Source organism: Ailuropoda melanoleuca, chromosome 11 (genome assembly GCF_002007445.2).
Source record: "Ailuropoda melanoleuca isolate Jingjing chromosome 11, ASM200744v2, whole genome shotgun sequence".
Classification (NCBI taxonomy): domain Eukaryota; kingdom Metazoa; phylum Chordata; class Mammalia; order Carnivora; family Ursidae; genus Ailuropoda; species Ailuropoda melanoleuca.
In genome coordinates, this window is record NC_048228.1 from 15,746,677 (window position 1) to 15,772,693 (window position 26,017).

Below are 26,017 nucleotides of genomic sequence, written 5' to 3' on the forward strand. Positions count from 1 at the left end.
TTGGGGTTCAGGCTTTACATGGTGGAAAGTCCTAAGAAGTTCTAGGTTGTTTTTGAAATTGAAGATGGCTTCCCATGTCGGTTTCCACTACAGGAGCTCCTCTGACCTTGGATAGCCTCAAAGGGATATTCTCTGGTTTGTGGTATGATCAGAAAAACTGTTTATGAGAGGAGGGAAGTCAAACGGCATCCCACAGACCATGTCCCACAGTGTCCAGAAATGGCTGGAGTAGGCTCCAAACTGCTATGTCCTATTTCAGGAAGTAGCATAAATTACTTATACGTTCACTGAGTGAGATATAGAACATAATCCGTGTATACAGAACTCGAGGATAGCGTGCACCATGAGTTCAGAACCTGCTGTCATTGCTTTACTTCCACCTAAACATTCAGTCATTTTCCGGCTTGACCCTAGAACAGCACACAAGAAGTGAAGGATAACCTTATTTATTAAATAATTTTTATCATTAGACAAGTAAAGAGTTGATCTGTGAAAGAAGGAAAAGATTTTAGAAAATCTTTCTGTGAATATATTTTGAAGTAATAGTATTTTTCCCCCTCATAATCAGGGTTTTGCATTGATAAAATATTTACCTCAGAGGAATTAAGAATTACTTTTTAAGCATAGCCATAAGTCTTTTGGTAGAGAAGATATATAAAGGATTAAAATGGTGTGGCTTTGGTTAACTTCATGTCTGTAACAACAGCCCCAGATTGAGGGACTCAGGCTTCCGCCCTCCCTGTGAGCCAGCGTGAGGGTGTGCACACACACTGATGATCTCTCCCTCTCTAAAAAGTGAATGTTTCTCACTGGCAGATTATTGTCCTCAATGTGGTGATTCAGGCACAGGGTGCATCCACGATGTTGGCTCCGCAATTCCCAGAGCCCTACTAATCATCATCCCCACCCGGAATTGAAAGAGTAAGGGGGACATTTCTCTTCTTAAGAGATCTGGCTCCCACATAGCAGACATCACTTCTGCTTACATTTCACAGTTAGAACTCAGTTATATGGCAATATTTAACTGCAAGGGAGGTTGTAAAATGAGGTTAGTTACAGTTAAGAAAGAGGGGAAACATATTTTTTGGTAAATAACAGCTATTGGCTGTTCATTGCCTGAGTGACCAGAGAGATTCTCTTCTATGAGTCTGCATGCCATATTTAACCCAGTGATAATGAACCTGTGAGCACTATTTTGGTTATTGTAAGCTATAATTTTAGATTGACTATGAATAAGAATTTATCCTGTGGAATTAATCTAGTTATTTTTATAACAGGATTTTTTAATTAGAAATTTGGATAACATAATGTAAACATTGTCTCTTTTGTCAGGTATTTGACAAAGTTTCTTAAGTAATTATTTTTCCTGGAAAGTAGAAATATGAAGTGGATTTTGGCTGAGTTACATAAATTAACACCTGTTATAAAAACTATATTCAAAGTGTGCCAATAAATATATTCGATGTTGGCCTCTTGGAGTATCTGTAGGGATATGACTCAGGGCTCAGACTTGACTCTGTCGTTGTTAAATATTTTGAAGACCAAAATGTTTATTTTATCATCTTTTGCCACAAAGTAAAGCAAAAGAGTATGGCTATAGAAGCATAATTTTTGAAAGATCTGCTCAGTCTGTTACACGATCTGTAATAAAATAATGGGACTGTATATGGACAACTAGAAACTCCTATTCTAGTCCATTTGCAGAACAGCTATGGAAAACTACCAGTGAGGAAGTTGATCTAATTATAGATCATGTGAAAAAAAAAGTCCAATAAGCCATCAGTACTTCATGACCAGAAAAAAGGAAAGAAATAGTTCCCTCTGAATTTCATACTCTTGTCAGGACACATTTGGGGTGACATTTTATTCTGGGCACCACATTTTAAGACACAGTGGAAGATATATTATGTCCCAAAGATAAGCAACTAGGAAATCAAATCTTGTAAAGAATGATTGAATAAACAGAAATTTTGTTACTTGGAAAAATAAAAGGCAAAGAAATACCAGAAAGCTTTTCAAGTGACAGAGGGATTACGCATAGGATATCTGACTAGGAACTAGTGAGCAAATTATTTTAAAATAATTGTATGACAAAGAATAATCACTAATAATGGATTATTCTGACATTAGAATTTAGGTGAGGTGTCATATTTGAAAGGGGATGGAAACAAGCAGTCAGCAGTCACTAATTCCTCTCAACTCTGCAATCTTGTTGGGCAAATGTTGTCAGATCTCCCCTTTCTGCAGGTACTGTGTGTTCCTTCCTTAGGATTCAGTTCTGCTCTCTGGAAGTATTCCCCAGTGTGTTTTACTCCACAGTTCTGCTAACCTGTGTGGTTCTGCTGGTTTCAGTTCAGCTTGCTCTTTGTGGGGTCGGTTGGTTTAGGGTAGCCTGGTTGGAATGACACGGCTTCGCTTCCCGTGGTCTCCCACCCTCTAGGCCAGGCTCATTCGTATGGCAGTGCAATGCCTTGCGAGGCCTGGGTTACAAATTCGTACACTGTCACTTTCACTGCTTTCTGTAGGTCAGAACCACTCACAGGGTCAGCCCAGATTCAAGCGAAGTGACATTGTAAACGACATAATAACAGGGAAGGGTGGAGAACTGGTGTAATTTTTATAATCTGTGTGCAACAAGAAGCATAAGATAATTATTATATATAAGAAAAACAAGTGCTTTGATTGCCATAAATGTAAATAATTATTCTGGGCTCTAATGGTCAAGTGTTGCCTTCAATATTTCTTATTAACTTGGAAAGATAAGTTGAAAAAAAAGTTTAATCCCTAATATTAGCATTTCTCATGAGAAACATTTTTTCAGAAATCTGTGGTTTCTAAGAACATAAACTTAATAAAAGGGAAATAAGAGTTTGGAGATATGTAATAAAGGGGACTGAAAGAAGGTTTTCATGCAAAAATATGTTACTGGTAATGATTTGCACAAAATCTATGGTATATTTAATGTGGTTTAAACTTCCAAGAATTTCTCTCTTTGATCTATTTAAAATCCAATTTAAAGATAAATCTTATATACTTAAAAAGAAAATCAATTGTACCAGGCAGTAAATTGTAAATGTCAAATTAGTTGTATATAAATGAGTTCTGTAAAAATTCAAAGGAGGGTGATTTAACTAGTCTGTCTGAGTGACCAAAGGACTTCTCTTGTCTGGTGAGCAACATAAACTAAGGCTCGGAGAATAACGGACACATCATGGTTAAAAGCCACTGAGAAATGTAGTGGAGTGTGGGGAAACTACAGAAAAGCAATGAAGATTAGCTGAAATTTAGATTAATCACGTCTGAGAGACTTAAATAAAAGTTACAATTGTTAGGCAATTAAATTACCAAAATGTGAAACACTAAAAAAATATGCAGGGGAGTTAAGTAATAAAATATAGTTTAAGAACACTAGGTAGGGCTAACTTTGTATTTAAATTAGAAACTAAGGAGACAGAAAGATCTGGAAATTGCTGTCACAAATTTTATAGACATTGGTGATGAATATCGGGATTACAGGGTTCTGTTTGTTTGTTTTTTAAGACTTATTGATTTATTTGAGGTGGGGAGGGACAAGGAGACAAGGAGAGGGAAACCCAAGCAGACTCCCCATTGAGTGCTTGCCGCACGTGCAGGTCTATCTCACAACCCTGAGATCATGAGCTGAAATCGAGTGTCAGGAACTTTGACTGAGCCACCCAGGTGCCCCCGGGATTACAGCTTCAATGATGAAATAGTGGAATTTATAATGGGACTTTCATTTTGCACCTGTGCTTCTGAATTGTGTGACAGAAACATACCTGCTGAGAATGCAGGACGAGGGAGGGACAGGCATGGCCAAACCAGGGCGGAAGTACTAACAGGAAGACGCTAGCCTAGTTGTCCTCACAGAGAGCTAGAAACATTGTCAATTTCTCCAATTTGAAAACAAACATTATATTACGAAAACCACAAAGGATCAAAGCCACTTTCCCTGATAAATCTGTTGGTCAGCTAAAGAGCTAACTGCCTTTCTTGATAGCTTCCTGCCAAAAGTTCACCCAGAAACAAAATGTAAGACTCCCTTTTCCACAGACTCAGTTTTGCCCTTATAAACATTACATTTCCCTATGTTTACAAACTGTATATGATTGATGTCTTTGGTAAGTGAGAATATTCAGCTGTGCTCTAACATAACATCTCTGAGTTATTCTGTGACACTGCTGATAAAAATATGGCCAATGGTGATTTCTACAATAGATATTACCTAGGATTGCTTTGATTTCCAAATCCCGGTGAATTTTTTATACCAGTGTAATTCATAGTTCCATATAGAAATTCAGATCCTGAGTAGCTGGGTGGTATGAGAGGTTTTCTTTTTCTTTCTTTCTTTCTTCTTTCTTTCTTCTTTCTTTTTCTTTCTTTCTTCTTTCTTTCTTCCTTCCTTCCCTTCCTTCCTTCCTTCCTTCCTTCCTTCCTTTCTTTCTTTCTTTCTTTTCTTTCTTTCTTTCTTTCTTTCTTTCTTTCTTTCTTTCTTTCTTTCTTTCTTTCTTCTTTCTATTTTATTTATTTATTTGACAGCACGCACAAGCAGGGGAAGCTGGAGAGGGAGAAGCAGGCTCCCACTGAGCAGGGAGCTCAATGAGAGGCTCGATCCCAGGACCCTGGGATCATGACCCGAGCTGAAAGCAGACTTAACCGAATGAGACACCCAGGTGCCCCGGTGGGAGAGGTTTTTCAAAACAGAATTCACTATATGAGGACTGGTACCAGTATAATCAAAATATTATTAAAATTTATCCCCAATAATGAGTATCCCAGGATAGCATATATCTATCAGTAATATTTTTCTTACATTTATCAATGTTACTCAAGCTATGTATAGCAACATATCAAACTGCTATAACACCCACAATTTCTCCTTCTTTGTTTTAGGTAGAAAAATAAAATATTGATTATGAGGGTGTTTATTTAAATATTTAATACTCTTTATAGCATATTTATTTGTTCATAATTTTATTAAGTATTTAGAGAAAGGAAGGTAGCATTCTAGTGCTGTGGACACAAGGATGACAAAGTTCCTTCTGTCGGCTTCCCACATTCCTGGTGGTAAGCCCATACCAGAGGCCTACTGGGACTTCCCAGAGTGGAAATTAGGAGAGGGCGCACTTACTGTGCATAGAGAAGTGAAGAGAAATTCCCAGGAAAGGTGACATTTGAAGTGAGTTTTAAAGAATTATTTCTTTAGGCAACAAATGGATAATAATTCTAGATGGAGGGGCTATATTACAAGACATTCCTTATAGCAAGCAACATTTGTCTTGGAGGTAATAAATGTGTACTGTATATAGGAAATGAGAATGGATCTGGTTTTCACTATTACAGCTATCCTATGTTACCTAAAATCTTTCGCCAAATCTGCTATTTGGAAATAGTGAGTGGACTAATAGGAGAATATGTGCTTTGGGAGAAGGGACATTGGTTTTAGGTACGTATAAGGAGGAAAGGGAAGAAACAGATCACTATGGTAAGTTCATAGAAACAAATATGATGCAGATGTTCTCTAGAGATTGAGCCCTCAGAGCATATTGTCTTTCTAGGGCCTATAAGAAAGAGAACAGAGAAACTTTCTTGTATGACCTAATGTATATATATTTTTTGGCTTTTTTTTCAAAAAGTAAATTTTATATAATTTTCTTTTTTTAAATAATTTTTATTTTGTTATATTAGTCACCATAGAGTACATCGCCAGTTTTTGATGCAATGTTCCATGATTCATTATTTGCGTATAACATCCAGTGCACCATGCAATTTGTGCCCTCCTTAATACCCATCACCGACCTATCCCAATCTCTCACCCCCTCCCCTCTGAAGCCCTCAGTTTGTTTCCCAGAGTCCACAGTCTCTCATGGTTCATTCCCCCTTCTGTTTACCCCCCCCTTCATTCTTCCCCTCCTTCTCCTACCGATCTTCCTATTTCTGATGTTCCATAAATGAGTGAAACCATATGATAATTGTGTTTCTCTGCTTGACTTATTTCACTTAGCATAATCTCCTCCAGTCCCGTCCATGTTGCTGCAAATGTTGGGTAATCGTTCTTTTTGATGGCTGAGTAATATTCCATTGTATATATGGACCACATCTTCATAATCCAGTCATCTGTTGAAGGGCATCTCGGCTCCTTCCAACATTTAGCTATTGTGGACAATGCTGCTATGAACATTGGGGTGCTTATGGCCCTTCTCTTCACTACATCTGTATCTTTGGGGTAAATACCCAGTAGTGCAATCAAATCAAAAAATGGGCAGAAGATATGAACAGACACTTTTCCAATGAAGACATACAAGTAACTAACAGACACATGAAAAAATGTTCAAAATCATTAGCCATCAGGGAAATTCAAATCAAAACCACCTTGAGATACCACCTTACACAAGTTAGAATGGCAAAAATGACAAGGCAGGAAACAACAAATGTTGAAGAGAATGTGGAGAAAGGTGATCCCTCTTATACTGTTCGTGGGAATGCAAGTTGGTACAGCCACTTTGGAAAACAGTGTGGAGGTCCCTTAAAAAGTTAAAAAATAGAGTTACCCTTTGATCCAGCAATTGCACTATTTTTTGGCTTAATATAAGTATAGGTAAATTAGGTTTAAATGAATTGATTTCTCAGTTGTGAAATATCCATTTATAATCATATTTCTTTTTTATTTTAGCTCTTCCTATGTAAAATAGCATGTATTTGAAACCTTCTTATTGATTTCCTTTTTCTTTTTGAAAATTAAGAAAATGTACAAAAGAGGGTCTTAGGGCATATGCTAAACCCCTACACCAGTCCCTCTTTTTAGTTTTTATTTTAGGAATTCTTGACTCAGCAAATGGCAGCTATGAAGAATATCTATAATGAACCTAAACTTAATTGCAAACCAGCAATTTAAAAGTTTCAATTATTTTTAGAAAATTCATAAAAATGCTTTGCTTTATAAAATTAAAGCATGAATTGTATTATTTGATTTGTCTACATGGTTTAAAAAATATATTTGATTGAAGGATTCTTGACTAAATAAATTTATTTGACCAATTGTTCCTTATTGCTGTCAGTGTTTAGAAAGCACACAGTTAATTGCTGGAGCTTTCTAGACTAAAATATATTCAATCTTTAAACACTAAGAGTATCTGCTAAAGTGCTACAAACACAATAGTCTACTTCCAACTTTCTGATACGTTAAAAAAAACATGAATAGTTAATTAGTTTTACTCTTTTATAAAATTTACTAAGATTTCTCTATTTTCTTTACCAAGTATATTAATAATACATTGACCATTGTGTTTACTTTAAAACTAAGATAAATTAAAACCAAGCTAGAAAACTCCATAGTGAATTTTTATTTAATAGAGAACTCTTTATTACCAAATTTTTATTATTCCCAAGCTAACAACTAATTTTCAGTTCTTACTTTGTAAATTGCACTGGTAATTATAAATGCCTCAACTATCCCAAGTTATATATGCCAAAGTAATAGGTACAGTCAAATTGTGTCACATAAATAAAACATATTCTGTATATCATTACACTACTAATAATATTCCTCTTCATTTTTAGTGGTCCTCTGAAAATGAAAATGTTTCCTAATTATACCCTAATGTTTTTCCACACTAGTATTTCCATGTCATTGAGGAATGGCTAAAATGACAGGGGAGTCGTTGCAAATCTCATTAGCTTTTATATCACTAAAATTCAATTTCATGAGAGAACTCCTCTGTTTTAGGATGCATCCTCTATTTTATTTCCTTAGATGATTTTAAATATATAATCACTTATTTGGGGGAATAAATGTCTGCAGCTCGAGTCTAACATCTCTTTACCTCTTGGTGTATTTTCTTAGTCTGCAGAGATTAGAGTGGGGTGATGGTCATGTGCAGTTGTTAGAAGATTAATTAGAATTGCTAACAAAAAATGATTTTACTTCAACATCAGGACAAAGATAACAAAGTGGTGTGTTTGCATGAATTTTAAGATTTGTTTTCATCGGTGAATTATTATTTCATTGCATGCAGGGAACTGTTGTTTGAATCCAGTAAAAAATTAATCATATTAATCAATTATTAATTTCATTTTTGTGGTTACAAATATGGAGAGGGGAACCATATTTTGCAAAATATAGCTCTCATAAACTTGGAAACATCTGTGGGTCATCTATTATGTGCCAGGCAATGTAAAAGTGCTGGGGTGTCCTACAAAGATGAGTAAACTAGAGTTTCTTAACTTTGAGAAACTCACTGAATTACCAAATTCTTATTTTTTCCCCACATGGGCATTTTTCTATACAGAAAAAGTATCAGGTTCTACCTAAATAGGGCAACAGTTAATTCTGATTGGTGAGAAAACATCATTATTATAAAAACCAACTTTATGTAGCATGGATCTCTGCTTGTATTTCAACCTACTCACCTTCATTTTGTTAACAGAGGTTGTGAAAATTGAGTGCTCACTTAGACGGCGTGGAATAAAAATAATAAAATTAATAATAAAACAGGTGTAGAGGAATTTTCACAGTAGAACAGGTCAGTAGTTCATCTAGTTGGATACATTTATTCTGAGCATTTATTTTCCAGGATAAGTAAGACCACATATTTTAGAGAAAAGCGTAATGCTGACATAATACAGCCCAGCTTTTAATTCTCTTCTACGGAGAAAATCTTTCCTTTTTCACTAATGATTATGCAAAAAAGAGTGATATACTTGAAGCCGTGGTAAAAACTATTATTCTATCTGAATAATGAATAAAAATACTTCCTTATTTAAAATATATTTCTTTCAATTGACTCTTGAAGAGTAAATTCTAGACTTTTAATCACTTTTTGTCATTACACATATGAATATACCTGATAGAATATAAAAGTTTGAGAAATGGGGCAATTATTTAATTGCAGACTGTATATTTTTATTAAATAGATTTATTAGATACGTAACAGAGCTACTCTGAATATTACCTTGTTCCTTTGGAAGTCACTTATGTATGCTGACATTTTTCTTAGCTAAAGTAGGTAAAAGCACTTTCAAACTATAGAATGAAATTTTAAAATGATCAATCTACTATATAAAATAGAGTATCAATATGTTTTTTTTTCATTTCCTCCATAATAAATTAATAATGTCAAGATGCTAACAGAAATTGGGATTCTGGGGGGGGGGAAGCTTTAAATTTTAATATGCTTTCAGATAATGGAAATAAAATTCATTTTCCAAAGTGATAAGCATTTGTTATAAATACAGTGTATCTTGTTAGTCTGAATCTCAACCTCTCAGTGTGTCACCTCATATAGCATACATTTAATAGGCCACGTCACCTATCTCAGGCCAACACTTTCTTGATGGGGACTATGTGATTACACTAGTAAGTTCCATGAGCTTAAGACCATTGTCTGAAAGTTTATGCAAATGACTTTCTTAATCAGAAGCATTTCTTAATCAGAATCGGTGTTGTTCAGCATGATAATCAAAAAAGTTATGTGCAGCATACATCCTTAGAAGTGTTGTCTTCAATTTTCTGAGAGAATGTTGATGATTAGAGTTTTTAATAATATTCCCTGAAAGTCAAAGTCATAATTTTATTTTTTCCTTCATTTCTTTACAACAAATTTGTTATAACTTGTGGAGTAAGATTGGGCAATTTGAGTATGTGTCCATTCTTTAAAATAATGGGATGTTAAATTTATGAAAACTCAGAAGCTGTAGAATAAAACACTGGCCTCAGTAGACTGTAAATCCATAAATAGCTACAAGGTAAACAATGAATAAAGATACACTACTTTGATGGCTTAGGAAAAAAGTTCTTGCTTAAAGCTAGAATAAAAATACATTCAAATACAAAAGACCAGTTTCATGAAACGCATAAGGTCAAATACAATGGTATCACTCTGAAGACACATACATTGAAAAGAAATTGATCAAAACATAACGGTGAAAATCATGAAGAATCTTAGTATATTGAGATGAGGTTAAGTCCTTTTTTTTTTATCTTATAACTTATTTCTTTTGATGGCAGTAAGTTGTTATATGGCAATATTTTATCCAGGAGGACTCTAATCTTGAAACATTTTATTTCTGAGAGAAAAAAAGGAATAAAACCAGCTGTCAGAATCATATATTGTTCTTTCATAGAAAATAACCAGTAAGTCATTAATCATATAGTCATAATCTTAGACTATTCTTGAAATCATGGAAATTAAGAAAGAAGAGAATGAGGAAAAGAGAATGAAAAAGGAGGATTTGAAGATAAGGAGGAAAAGGGTGAGGGGAAAGGGAACAGAGTGTGAGATTGAGAGTGACAGAGAAAAGATGAAAGAAGAGAAAAAGCAAGATGTGGATGTACCTTGTTCTCCTGATTTGCCTTAATGGATATTTGGAAGAAGATACACTTTGGCAGTAAAATGTGTTTTTTTTCCCCCTGAATATTTTAAACATAATCTTTATTTATGGTGTGAAGATTATCTTTTTTTCCTCTCACATGGTTAATTACTGTAAATTCATATTCTATCAGGGTTATTTTTCACCAGAGTTCCCACCATCCTAAATTGTCCAGACAAGATTTTGAGCTTCTTTTGGTCAGCATCCGAGGTTTCACGTCTTCTGGACTGACATTGTGTTGACCTCTTGGATTTGTGTTCTGCCGTGATGTTGGTAATAATTTATTTAGTGACCTCAAAAAGAAGATACTTCCAAGTCCTCATCCCTGGTACTTGTGAATGTGCCTTTATTTGGAAATATCATCTTTGCAAGTATAATTAAGGGTCTCAGAATGAGATCATCTTGAATTTAGGGTGGGTCCTAAATCCAATGACCCATGTGCTATGAGAGGTAGATTTCAGATACAAAGAAGGTACTGTAAGAATGGAGACAGATTGGAGTGATCAGCCCAGAATTGTCAAGCATCTGCCAGAAGCTGGGAAAAAGATGTGGAGTATGTTCACTCTCAGATCCTGCAGAAGGAACCAACATCTCACTTGGGATTTCTGGTTTTCCGAACTGTGTGAAAATAAATTTTGGTTGTTGTAAGCCACCAAGTTTATGATATTGTATTTCCATGGCCCTAGGAAACAAATATAGTAGCATTATTTAAGACCCCACAAAACCCGTGGGGCAAGTTTAAAGTTCAGATGGTTGGTTCCTTGATGATTCTTGATCCATCCACACCCCTGTCAGACTGCTATCCCTCTGTAGTTGCACAATGATGACACTTAGTAATTATCTAATTTTGTGTGGTCATTAAAATTGGTCTCTACGGCCTATATTTGGTTTTTAGAATTGTAATTTATTTTTCTACTTCAGCTCCATTGACAAACTTGTGTTTTCTGAGTTTCTATTCTGTTTCCGGAAGTTGTAAATTGCCTTATCTCATTTTAGAGGTCAACCATGGAGTTTTTTTTTTAAATCGCACTTTTTTGGGGGGTGCCTGGGTAGCTCAGTCAGTTAAGCGTCTGACTCTTGATTTCAGCTCAGGTCATGATCTCAAGATTGTGAGATCAAGCCCTTCAATGGGCTCCAGGCTGGGTGTGGAACCTGCTTAGGATTCTCTTTTCCTCTCTCCCTCTGCCGCACCCTCACCCCACTCTCACTCTCTTTAAATAAATAAATAAATAAATGTCACACTTTTTCATATATAGTGTTATATATATATATATATATATATACACACACACACATACATGCCTGGGTGCCTCAGTAGGATAAGAGTCTGACTCTTGGTTTCAGCTCAGGTCATGATTTCAGGGTTGGTGGGACTGAACCTCTCATCAGCCTCCCCACTCAGCAGGGAATCTGCTTGAAGATTCTCTCCCTCTGCCCCTCCCCCAATTCATGGTCTTTCTTTCTCTCTTTCTCTCAAATAAATAAATAAATCTTAAAAAAAGAAATATGTATGGAATGTATATTATATTTATATGTGTGTATAAATATATATATATAGAGAGAGAGAGACACAGAGAGAGAAAGGGAGAGACAGAGACAGACAAGCAGAGTCAGAGAGACAGAGATAGAAAAAGATGGGCACAGAGGGTTGTATATGTTATAGGGATCTTTTCATACTGATTTTATTTGTCATGGAGAAAAGCCTTTTAAAACTGAAATTAGGTAAAATAGACTCATATTTTACAGAGAGCAGGACAGATTTCCGAAGATTACTTAGCCAAATGTAATTTTGTTTCTATATAAGCACTCACAAATTATATAAAATTAGAGAATAGTTCTAGGAAAATTTGAAGAGTCATTTTTGTAACCCAGTTTGTAGCAGTTGCAGAATATGTTAAGAATTGTGGATCCGTTGGCTATCTTCATGGAGGGGAAGATACAATATTATTAAAATGTCCATACTACCCAAAGCAACTTATAGATCCAACATAGTCCCCATCAAAGTCTGAATGAAGTTGGAGGCTTCACACTTCCCGATTTCAATACATATTACAAAACTATGATAATCAACACATATAGTACTAGGGTAAAAACACAGACCAATAGAACAGAATAGAGAGCCTAGAAATAAACCCTTGCATGTGCAGTCAAGTGGTCTTTGACAAAGATGTTGAGACCAGTCAATGGGAAAGGGACAGTCACTTCAATAAATAGTGCTGGGAAAAATTGATAATATGAAATATTATGAAGTTGGACCCTTCCCTTACACGATGCACAAAAATTAACTTAAAATGTGTTATAGAACTAAACATAGGAACTAAAACTATAAAACTCCTAGAAGAAAACATAGGGGAAAGACTTTCTGATGTTGGATTTGGCAATGATTTCTTGTATATGACAGCAAAACATAGGCAACAAAAGTAAACATAGACAAATGGGACATCAAACTCATCATCTTCTCTGCACGGAAACAAACAACACAGTGAAAAGGCAACCTACAGAATGGGAGCAAATACTTGCAAATCATGTGCTGACTAGGAGCTAACATCGGGACTGCATAAATAACTTCTACAACTCAACAGCAATAGCAAGAACAAATAATCCAATTTAAAAATGGCAAGACTTGAATAGACCTTTCTCCAAAGCAGACCTACAAATGGCCACCAAGGACATGAAAGGATGTTCAACGCAGTAATCTTTAGAGAAATACAAATAAAACCCACAATGTGATACCATCTCACAACTGTTAGGAAGCCACTATAAAAGAGAAAAACCAACCAACCAAACAAAAAAACAGAAAATACCAAGTATTGGTGAGGATGTGGAGAAAACGGAACACTTGTGCACTTCAAGTGGGAATATAAAATGGGGCAGCTGCAAAGGAAAACATTAGCGATATTCCCCCAAAAATTAAAAATACAATTATTATACGATCTAGCAATCCTACTTCTGAGCATGTATCTGAAATAATTGTAAATAGTATCTTGAGCAGATATTTGCACACCTATGCTTATTGCAACTTTACTCATAACAGCCAAAAGGTCCATGGATGAACGAATAAAGAAAATGTGGTACATACGTACGATGGAAAATGACACACCCTTATAAAAAAGAAAAGCCTGCTGTATGCTACAATATGGATAAAATTCAAGGACATTATGCTAAATGAAATAAGCCAGTCATAAAAAGAAAAGTACTATATAGTTCCAGTATATGTCAAACTCATAGAAGCAGAAAGTAGAATGGTGGTTGCCAGGGGCTGGGGATGGTGGGAGCAGGGGGAGAATAGGGGAGGAGTTGTTCCATAGGTATTGAGCTTCAGTTCTGCAAGATGAAAATTTCTAGTGACCTGTTGCATAATAATATGAATAGAGTTAACACTACTAAACTGTATACTTATAGATGGTTAAGACTATAATTTTCAATACTAAAAAAATTAAAAATAAATAGGTAGATAAATCTAGGACCTTATCAACCCTTTAATAAAAACAGGACCAAAAAAAAGAAGAATTCTGGATTCTCCGACAATATATTAATTAGTTAATCGAAACTAAATTACTTGTAATGACACAAGTCATTAGATACTCTAAATAAAACAGAGTGGAGCACACACTGAAGCAATGTGAACAGGTTCATCTGAAAATCTCACATTTCTTGTACTAGTACCTGATACTTGACTAGAGATAGAAGCAGAAACCACTTACTCTGCAGCCAGCCCATAAACTCAGCATCAGATGCAATGTTTTATATTAAACACGGCTCTCCGCTGCTGTGTCCAGCCTTCCTCCTGCAATGTGTGTCAACATCACTACCCTGAGCCAGCTCTCCAGAGCTGTGCTCGTCTGCCAGGTCTCTAAGTCATAGCACTTTGCTGCACAGCCAAGTCTGTCATTTATACACAGTGCAGAATGTACTGGGCAGCTTGCCTAGCATATGCCGTGTTCTTGCCTTTTTTAAAAGATGTAGCACAGAAACATTGCATGTCCTTTTCTTCATAAACAACACTTTATTTATCTCTTCTCTCCCAACATTGTAAAACTTACCTGCTATAATAACAGGGAGCCTCTGATTATGATTATGATTGTGCCATCCTCTGATGACAGGTTGTGGGAATGCTGAGATACTGACTAGAATTGGACCCCTTTTAAAAATTTGGAAGAGAATGGGCTCAAAAAGCCATTTCACTGGTCAGATTCTTCAAGCTCGGAGTCTGAACCTGAGAACAAGGATTACTTTCACCCTCTGCAGAATGAACAGAATGCATCCAGACATGCATTTCTTTTATTTTGATGACTCTACTAGAACATTATTCTGCTCACATGTGAGGCACACCACTTACATGAGAAACCGCTTCTCAAGTTTCTGTAGAGCTAGTGCTTAGACACCTTTTAAGGATTTTTATACTGGTCATGTTGTGTCAGAAACATTTTAAAAGTGAAAGACTTTATTGTTAACTACATGTGAAAGGTAATACTTCAACGTACCATTTAAGACATCTCAAATATCATTTTGATAAAATACAGTATAAATAGCAACATTGTCTCTACAAGGATGTCTATTTTTGACATATTTATGTTGCTACTGAGAATTATATAGACCAGATTTCCATAATTTTATTGTCAGTGAGAAATTATTTTATATTTGCTTAGGTTCCACCCATATCCCAGACCACAGCACACTTTCCCCCTGTAGCTCTCTATTTTGCCTGCTTCAAGCTAGATTGAACATGTCAGAATGTATGAATCCCAGAAAGAAGGACAACTGGCATCAAACTCAATATGTCTCACGGGAGCTATTTTAAACAACCTTGGTTTCCAAAGTTAAGGACATATTTAGTTATTAAACAATAATTTTTGAGAATGGGTTCTACTTTTTGGTGTTGGCAGCGTTGGCTTCGTCAGAATCCTAACCTCAACAGCAAAATGTAGTATCAGTAGGAACAAAACGTTCTAGGACCAGCAGATTTTCAACAAAGAGTACTGTCAACACCACCTACCTAATTTGTGGGGTTCAGTGAGAAATGAAAACATGGGGCAGCTTGTTCAAAATGCAGAAAAAAGATTCCATTAAAGGTTCCAACACATAGACGTCTTTCCATTTTTTCTGCAGTGTCTCTCTGACTTCTCATGGTGTTTTTATTTGCTATTTAATGTCAGTCTAAGAAAAAAATAATACTTTAAGTTATTAACATGAATTTTACCATTTATTATTCATTACCATTCATTATTATCTTGTATAATGACAGTTTTAAATGCTTTTAAAAGAGCATTTTACTCATATACAGAACCCCTAAAATCACACAGCTTGTATCTCATAGCTTGTATATGCATGTGGATTCCATTCTTACCAGGACAGGGAAACACTACACAAGCCAACTGAAATGTTTTTGTTTTAGTTCTTTATATATGCACAGTCAACCAACACCTTCTGCTTTTGGCTCATAATGAGGAAGAACTGAGAGGAAAAGGAGTTACTGGTTGCCCTTGATTTCTCTTTCCTTCTGTGTCATTTAAGTGGTTGGTTAAAACAGCAAAGTAATTTACGAGTAAGAAAGAATACCTCAGGGTTCCTTGGTTGTCGGTATTTCTCAGAACACCTTTGCCTTCTTTAAGCAAAACCAAGATCTGTTTCAGGTGGAAAGCCTGGCCTCCCAGTGCTTTTGGTGCCCACCCTTAGTCATAGACCTCACGCTCTCACCTTGTACTTGAACTGAGTCTCGCTGAACTCCTTTCCTATGGATTACCGGCTCACCAGAGTCCTGAGCTCGGGCAGCCTCCTGAGCGCATGCGTAAGTGAGTGTATCTCCTCTGCTCACGCACCTGTTCAACTCTCTTACTAAGTTTACAAAACAGAAGTTCTGAGATAAAAGCTTTAACAATTGTAAGACAGTGACAGAGCTTTAAACCAGGCATGGGGCCCCACTCAGTGCAGGGCCCTATGCACTGGGACATCTACGGCTCACACGCGTGTGAATTCAGCTCTCAATGCTGTGTTAGTCCAGGGTGACTCAGAAGTAGTTTTATTTTGCAATCACTGCAGCATATGATTTTGAGAATAAAAATTAATGGTACTTATTGTTAACAGCTCATTGTGTACGAATCAGAGAAACTTGATCAGAACACTTACAGGTAGTTATAAAATAATAGAAGTTCTGTCCCTAGCCCCAGCCTGGGAGGCAGTAGGCACTCAAAATTATTTATTTTGAAATTTTATTTTTTAATTGAATCAAGTATCTTGTCATGGCTCATTTTCCCTTATTATTTTTAATTATTGCATGGTTTTAAAAATAATTCCTGTTGAGTAACAACATACTAGAGAAAGACACATGCCCAGAATATCAATAATTACTTAACTTTTCTTATAATAGGAAGGTTTCATTATATTTCTAATTTAGTAATAGACTTCATTTTAATTAATTGTTTTTCTTTCGATTCCAGAATGCTGCCTGTGTTACAAACTTAAAAATACAAATTTACGTATTTTTTTTCTAATTGCATGTTTTTTCTTTCTTCTGAGATAGCCCCTAGATTTATCTTCATTGGAAGATACCTCTAGCCCTAAACTCTTGTACAAATCCTTGTTGACATCCACCAGGGATACAGTGAGTCCAACCCAGCCTTTGGGTATATATGGATCTCCATTCCTGGTGTATGTAACTATCTCAAATGCCCATGGTTTTGAGATCTCCATGTCTGGGGCTCTTCTTGTCCAAAACTCAGGAATTTTAGGTCAACTCTGCAGGTTTTCTAAGTCTTTTTATTCCACTGAGGCATAAAAGAACATTTTAATTTTCTGCAGACCATAACCAGGTCACGAGAACCAGAAAGCACTACCCTGGGCCTTCCCTCCATCTACCCAAGCCATTCTACCTGTCCTGCAGCCACCACTACATGTTGACATTCAGTATTTTTCAAAGTTCTCTTCTTTCAGAGTTCCTAATGGGAAGCAAGCTCTTTCTCATTGGAATTCTTCTGATGGCAATCACATCTTCCCGATTTTTGCGGGAAAGAGTTAGGGAGGGTCACTGAGAACTCATTCAAAGAGAAGGATCTTCTCTCTAGTTTTATCCCAGCTAAATTCCTGCCTGAAATTCCACTCCCCCCAAAAGGAATGACTTTCAACTTCTAATAGGAGAGAAAGTGTTCTTGTGAATTTTGATAAATTATCCTATTTTATGGCATTTAGGAAAAACTTAAAGTTCAGAAAATAAACTTTCCCCTCTAAAGTTTTTGCAATGGACCGCACCATGCTATTATGTCTAAAATCTTTTTGTAAGGTTCTATTTTGGACAACAAATATAAACCAATTTTTATTTCCTTTGCTGGGTTCTACCATCCCTATGAAGCATTTAATGCTTCTGGTTTTGCCCTGTAAGGAAGTAAAAATAGTGAACTCCATTTACAAGTGTGAATCCATTATACTTTTTAATTTTTTAAAAGATTTATTTATTTATTTATTGGGGGTAGTGCAGAGGGAGAGGGGAGAGAGAATCCGAAGCAGACTACACACTGAGTGTGGAACCTGATGTGGGGCTCCATCCCGTGACCCTGAGATCATGACCTGAGCCAAAATCAAGCCAGATGCTTAACTGAATGCACCACTCAGGCGCCCCCATCCGTTACCCTTTTTTGAGCATTGATCAAGACAATCTTAATATTTCCATCAGCTTAACTAAACGTTGGATAGATTTGTTCCTGACTATAGGTCAATGACCTCCCTTTTCTTAGAGCTTTTACTTTGAGAAAACTTGTAATTGTTAATTCTTTCCCTGTCCCTTTTAAATGTATATAAATCATCTCCCCAGTGTTATAACTCAGGACTGAATTTCTCAAAGATCTGAAAATCATCTCTTTGAAATGTAAACATCAAAGGGCAAAGCATCCCTATTCCCCCATCTCCTTTTTTCTAATAATATTTTTTATTATGTTATGTTAGTCACCATACAGTACATCCCTAGTTTTTGATGTAAAGTTCCATGATTCATTACTTGCGTATAACAGCCAGTGCACCATGCAATATGTGCCCTCCTTACTACCCATCACCAACCTATCCCATTCCCCCATCTCCCTCCCCTCTGAAGCCCTCAGTTTGTTTCCCAGAGTCCATAGTCTCTCATGATTCATTCCCCCTTCTGTTTACCTCCCCCCCTTTCTTCTTCCCTTTCTTCTCCTACCGGTCTTCCTACTTATTATGTTCCATAAATGAGTGAAACCATATGATAATTGTCTTTCTCTGCTTGACTTATTTTGCTTAGCATTATCTCCTCCAATCCCGTCCATGTTGCAGTGAGGTCCTATTCCCCCATCTCTATCACAGGATAGGAGTGTAACTTTGATGGGTGTCGATTAGAAGACACAGATGGCTTAATCACAGAGAAAAACATTTGCCAACTCAGAAATAACCCAATATGTTCACATTTCATTGGTCAACTCCCCCTTTAGTGTTCTGGAATTCTTTACACTAGCTCACCCCAAGGCTTAAAAACCCATCTACCTTCTGTTTTAGCAGAGTTGAATTTAGTCTCTCTTCCCTATTGCAATTGTTTTAAAGTCTTCCTTTCTTCGTTTTACTTTATCTGGCATAATTTTGCTTTGACAGCAACATTGGAAGATCTGTAAATCTTATAAGTGAAGAGCAAGAGTCCCAAATTCTCTGTTCATAAACAACAACCATGGTTGTTTACCTTGACTTCAAAGATGAATTTGGGAAATACCCTAAAGGATAAAAAATGTTCGTTGTGGACAGAAAGAACTTGACTTCCCCTGGTTATTTTTCCCTACCATTTTTGATAAAACCAAATTGTCCCTCAGTGACTGCTGTACTGGAGAGCAATTTCTCCCTCTTCTGAGAACCAATCATGACCAACTATTCCCAAAACTAGCCAATACATCCTCATGATAGACCTCCCTAAGAACCCCAACTTCATTCCCCTAAGATAATACAATCCTTTGAAATTGCCTCACTATTTAGAATGAAATTTCATGTTTAATGATGCCCAGGTAATTTTCGTGTAGTTCTACAATGAATAGTCTGGTGATACTTTTATTAATGAAAAAGTTTGGTAGAGCTAACATTACTATCATTGCATATTTCTTGAAGAAAACAAGAATGCAGACTGAAATTTGACAATGTATATTTTAGAAGAATATTTTCAGAGGCCATATATAGTCATGCTTACTTTAAAACATTATTGGTCCTTAAATTATTATTCTAATTTCATTTCATATTATATTACAAGTTTAGATAAACCTAAAAGATTGATTCTCAAACAGGGATTATTTTGTACCCATCCCTCAGGAGATATTTGGCATTGTCTGGAGACATTTTTAATTATCATGACTGGGAGAGATGGGGTTAGTGATATCTAATGGATAAAGGCCAGGAACACTGTACAACATTTTACAGTGCATAGGACACCCACTCACAGCAAAGAATTACCTGGTGCAAAATGTCGATAGTGACAAGGTTGAGAAACTCTGGCCTAGAAAGTAGAAATGCCTTGATTTTTGTCAATACTTATGAATCTTAATGAAACCTGAGTAAATTACTTATTTTACCAGGCACATTTACTCTTTGAAACCATTGTAAGATTAGTGGCTTTCTATAAAAAATTAACACAGTAATGGGGAAGTTCTATTCTAAGCAGAAATAGACTAGAGTTTGTATGGTGAACTCATTCCTGAAAGCTGTTGAAGGGGCTTGATCCATGACAAATGGAAAGATTGACATAAACTGTACACTAATTTTACCCAAATATTTATATGTTGTTTTCTATAAGCAAAAATATTTCACTAGCAGTGGGGCTCAGGATCACAAAGTAAAAAATAAAAATAAAAGAAAAAAATAAAGAATTTAAGTCTAAAATGATTTTCTTCCTTTTTTGTTGAGAGAATTATTGTTCACACTGATAGAAGTCTAAAGTGTTAACCTCCCAGGAAAAAGTTTTCAACATCAAACCTTAGATTTACTCTGTGATACGGTCATATTTTATAACTTTCATAATTTCAGTTTTCATTTCATAAAAGAGACTTTTCTCTGTTGAAATCTCCTCTTTGATCCCACAAGAAAGTCACAGGGCTAAGTTGTCTTTTAAAAGATATTTTTTTCCAATAAGATTGAGGACTTGTAGACACCTGAGAGTTGAGTATAATAGTAGATGGATAGGGGAACATGCTGGAATTTAGGAGGGAAAAAGACATACTTTATTACTATCATGGGAACACTACGCTAAGATTCACTGGCCCAGCACAATCAGTTTCCCTTCAGCTTTCCATAGTCTCTAGGTTGTAGATTATTTCACAATGTCAGCTTCCTTCCTGGAATAAAGGGACCGTTAAGAAGGAGATTTGCCTTTCTATGTGTCTTCTACCTTGAGTGGAAAAGTTTGAATGTGTTGGATGATTTCATCAAAAGAATAGGTGAAGTTTGTTTTTTATATCTGAGGTATTATTGGAATTTTTAGGCACAGTAAACCTTCAGTCTTAAATTTAATGTATTGTGAGTAAAATGTCATTAAAGGTATTATACAAGTCAGATGCCATTAATAGAGATTTGTTTTCATTTTTGTTTTATGATCACATATGAAAAGATGGAAAGTTTATCCCATTGACATTTGAACTCAGTCATTTTGTGGTTATGGTGAGGACCTGAATACCTCTAGAAAATAACAAAGACAGTTAAAATATTTATGTGCAGTCACTTCAGGATCAAAAACAATTTGGCTGAAATTACAAATGTATTTTCAGTCACTAATTGTTTTCATATCTGTGAGTGTCTGCATCTTAGGGATAGTTTTATACCATTTCAGGTTATTTTTTTTTTGTCTCTTTTTCAGATATTTTCTTTTCTAATTTTTAGTCAATTATTTTTGTTCTACCTTTTTTCAGACATTTAAAATTTTGTCCTGCCTCTTAGAGAATTATTTGAAAGCAGAAAGCCACCAATGATTGTTTTGAAATTGTCCAAATATATATATTTTCCTGAAAATAAAAGATTACGAAATTTAAATGCCATTTGAAAGAATTTTTTCATTTTCTCAAGTATTTGTACTTGAGGAAATATAAAAATGTAGGTTGTACTTGATCAATGCTGGTTGTATTGCCTCCTTAATTATGCTTTCACCATTTTATTTGTATTTTTAATTGTATAAAAGCAGGATTTCTAGTGGAATTTTAAATATGAGTTCTACCACTCAATGTAATTATATTGCTATAATGTAAAACAATTTGTCCTCTCAAGACTAAAGTTTTAGAAGAAATCATGTGAAATCTCAGTCACATTCAGCGACACGTGTAGACATAGAAAATTGAACTAAGATGCTAAGAATTATGTAAGTTTTCAAAACCATTTCAGAGATTGTAAAAATTTCCCCCAGATTTAAATAAAAGAGTGAAAATGCTTCAAGTTGCAAAGAAGTGACAAAATACTCCCATATGCACAAGTTTACAAATTATTAAAAGTGGCTAGAAATAAGCATTTTTGATTGCTTTGTCTTTTTGATCAATGAGTTATTATGATCAAATTCTGAATCAACCAGTTCTTTTTCAACTATTTCAACTTGAATTGAGTAAAATAATGTTTGCCAGTGTCAGCCCTGGAATTTCAAAGCCGCTAGGAGAGAAAATTCTGTTTGAGGCAACCACTCATAAAAAATTCTCCCGAGGGAAATACCTTTTTCCCTTTATTCATTGAAGGATAGTTTGGGATTACCTCAGAATTCTCAATTTAACAGTACTTCAGAAATGAACGATGTCTTCCATATATTTTTGAGTGAATATAGCACTTTTTCAGAAAATTGTGGTCCGTAAGAGAAGACCACAACACCAAGAATAACACATCTCCATGCCACTAATCCTCATTATTTCATAATAGTGAATAGGAGTGGTACAAGGGTTTTATCAGCCCTCTGAGCATCCTTTAGCCCAGCCAAATTGACAAATGCAAGTATCCACCAATGGCATCATATAACAGGCTACTCAATGCAGTTTTGAGGGAAAATGATTTGCCTAATGATTGAACTTTAAGAACAACACATGTAGTATAGTAGTTAAAAAGTCTGAAAATAACAAACAAGTGGAATGGCATATGATGTGCTGAGAGAGGTAAATTTGATGTCATAGAAAATAAAATTACTTTTAATTATTTTTACACATATTTCCTTCAAACTTTATTTATTTTTTTAAAAGATTTTATTTATTTATTCAACAGAGATAGAGACAGCCAGCGAGAGAGGGAACACAAACACAGGGGGAGTGGGAGAGGAAGAAGCAGGCTCATAGCGGAGGAGCCTGATGTGGGGCTCGATCCCATAACGCCAGGATCACACCCTGAGCCAAAGGCAGACGCTTAACTGCTGTGCCACCCAGGCGTCCCTTCCTTCAAACTTTAAATATTAGATTTTTTGGAACTCTATGAAATGATCTTGAAAGAAATAGGGGTAGTTAATATATTAGAATATCCAAGAATATCATTAATGAAAGACCAGTAAGACAAACTTGACTTACCAAATTTCATAATAAGTGATGCATGTATAGTGTAATCAATATGCTATTGATTTAGGAGAAAAACAAAAATAAATGAGGGAAGCACAATAAGGCATCCAGAAAGAGATTTTAGTATGTGTGAAAAGTTAATATTCAATATAGCTGTTAGTTTAATCAGTAAGCAAAGAATGGGTTAGTTAATATATGTTGCTGGAAAAACTGACAATCCGTATGTAATTATTTAAAAGTCAACCTAATGTCAAGCCTTATACAGAATATAAATTTGCAGTGGATTAAATAGTTGAATATGAAAACTCCTGAAATAATTTTGTGTCAGGAATTTTGAAGGTCTGTTTTTATTGAATGAGAGCATTTTTTTTTTATCAGAACCAATATTTTGGTGTCTGAATATAGATACACAAAGTAGAAAGAGCTTGGGGTATGGTAACACCACCTTCTTGTCCAGGAAGGAAGAAGAGAGTCCTCCCAGGTGTCAGGGCTGGAGACTAGTGTGTGAACAGAATTGACCTAGAGGAAAGAGAGATGAAGAACGTAACACACCCTACCTAGGGATGGTTGGGTATTGAGATAGGGAGATTGCAAAGGGCTAGAGGAATACTTGCACAATTTTCCTGCACCCTACTGACCACAGTGTGGTACAGGAGAGGAGAGCAGAAAGAGCAGAGGGAAGTGTCTGCTCAGGCCAGCTCTCCTCCATTTCTCTTCCTTATTAGTGGCCAAAAGACTACAAAAAAGCCCCGTGTGCTGTGAAGAACCTCATAAAAGTCAGTCAAGCTAACTTGACTTGTGAGATACCAGGGAAGGCCCGTCATCAAAGAGCTGAAGGATCTTTTAACTGAGTGCCTCAGGAAGGATCTTGAAGCCTGGGGTCTTAAGTACTTGCAGCCAGATATCAGTGGGTCTGCAGACCAGTGAGGGACGATTGGCTCCAGGGCAAGAAGGCAGTAGAGCTCAGCTTTCTGGAGACTATCACCCTGCCCTGAGAATAGACTGAAAGTTTCTTTTACTGCAAACGCTGCAGGTCGGCCTCAGTGAGGAGAAAGTTTGACCCACACACCAGCTTAAAGAAGCCAAACACAACTGGGGGTCAGGGCATCTTGCAGAGAGTGGCTAGCCCCTCCTCTTGAAAAAATAAGTAGTATTTCTCTGTTCTTGTAGACATCGGGAAGGGAGGAGGGTGTGGGAGTACCCCAGGGGACAGATTGCACAGAGAGTTAGAACATTGAACTGACTGAATAAGATAACTCAAAAAAATAACTCATTTAGACTGCAAAGAAAAGAGGGGGAAATAAATGACATATTTAATTCTCTGCATTTTTGTCTTTCCTTTCAATAAGTGGAAATGAGACCGTGTGAGCACGATATTTATTATAGATAAATTCCCTTAGAGATATTTTGTGTACATGGATTCTACTGTGTAAATATTAATGTCATTAAATTTTACCACTGGGGGGCACCTGGGTGGCTCAGTCTGTTAAGCTTCTGCCTTTAGCTCAGGTCATGATTGCAGGGTCCTGGGATGGAGCTCGGGTGAGGGCTCCCTGCTCAGTGGGGAGTCTGCTTCTCCCCCTCCCTCTGCCCCTCCCCCAGTCTCTCTCTCGCTCAAATAAATAAATAAAATCTTTTAAAAATTAAAAAAAAATTACCACTGAATCGTTACTGCTACTATTTCAGATTTTACTCTGTATGGAAAATGTGAACAAAAGCTATTAAGCATCAAAGATATATAAAGCCATCTTATATCCCCCCAAATTGAATATTTAGTCCTACTCTAAATATATAAATTTAACAACAGAAATCAGTTGTTTAATTGCTAATTTCTATTTTTTGATATGAATTGCATCATGTTTGCCATCGCTTTAAAATGAGAACATAGGTATAAAGAAAAATAAATATTATGTAATGAAAGGAAATAAAAATTGGGTTTTCAGTGAAATTCAAAAAATGATATAAAATCATAGAGAAAACCTTCTTTGTCAAATTTATTGGACACTTTTTTGCACTTTTTTCTTTCCTTGATTTTTCATAGTGCTGACCACTCTGTACAGTGTTTGTGTGTTTAGCAGGAGGGAGATTCCTCATGTCATTCTTTCTCTGATACATCTCTGTTATTGTTTTATTTTAATTCCAGTATCATTACCATACACTGTTATATTAGTTTCAGTTGTAGGATATAGTGATTCAACCCTACCATACAACATCCGGTTCTCGTCACAAGTGAACTCCTTAATCGCCATCACCTATTTCACCCATTCCCCCCACCCACCTCTTCTCTGATAACCATCAGTTGGTTTTCCTGAGTTAAGAGTCTGTTTTTTGGTTTCTTTCTGTCTGCCTCTGGCTCTTTTTTTCCCCTCTGTTACTTTTAAAGTTTTCTATTTCTGATTGATCTTTTCAGCTTGTTTTTCTCAAGGCCTCTCTAAATTAAGAAGTGTAGATGTATAATATTGTAAGAAAAAATAAAGCTCGGAGAAGGGCATTTGATTTTTTAAGATAAAGTCTTGAGAATGTTTGCTTGGTTAGGAAGGCAGTTAGTAGTGTGCAGAAAATTGAAGAATCACGCAAGAAGAGGCAAAATTGGAAGAAAAAAGATAAAAACCTCATTAAGGAAGAGATGGAAACACAGGGGCCTCAAATTCCAGGTAAGAGGAAAAGTCTGGAGGAGAGAATGCCCACATTTTTTTCTAACCTGAGGAAAGAAATAAATCTAAATGCTATTAGGTAGCATGTTGGTGGGCATTTATGTGCCTGACTCACATTTAGCAAACCCCCAGAGACAATATTAAAAATGATTTGATATTTTGGATTTTAGCTCAAATCTAGATCCTTTCTTGTGCCATAATAAATAATTCATACATTTCATATAATTAAAGAAAGAAAGAAACACATATTTCCACAAGAAAACAAAAGTAGGTGCGTAGCAGCTACTGAAAGTTTAATGGCTGAGGCGTGTGAGCCATTCCTAACCTTGACATTAATTTACTCAAGGACCTAGTCCTTAATATCTATGTGCTAAAACAAGGCTAATTTCAGGCATCCTGAACACAACTTTGAGAAAGGAGTATATTATTTGACAAATCCCTATTTATTTATTTGTTTGTTTGTTGCTTATACAAATTCTGCAGTGT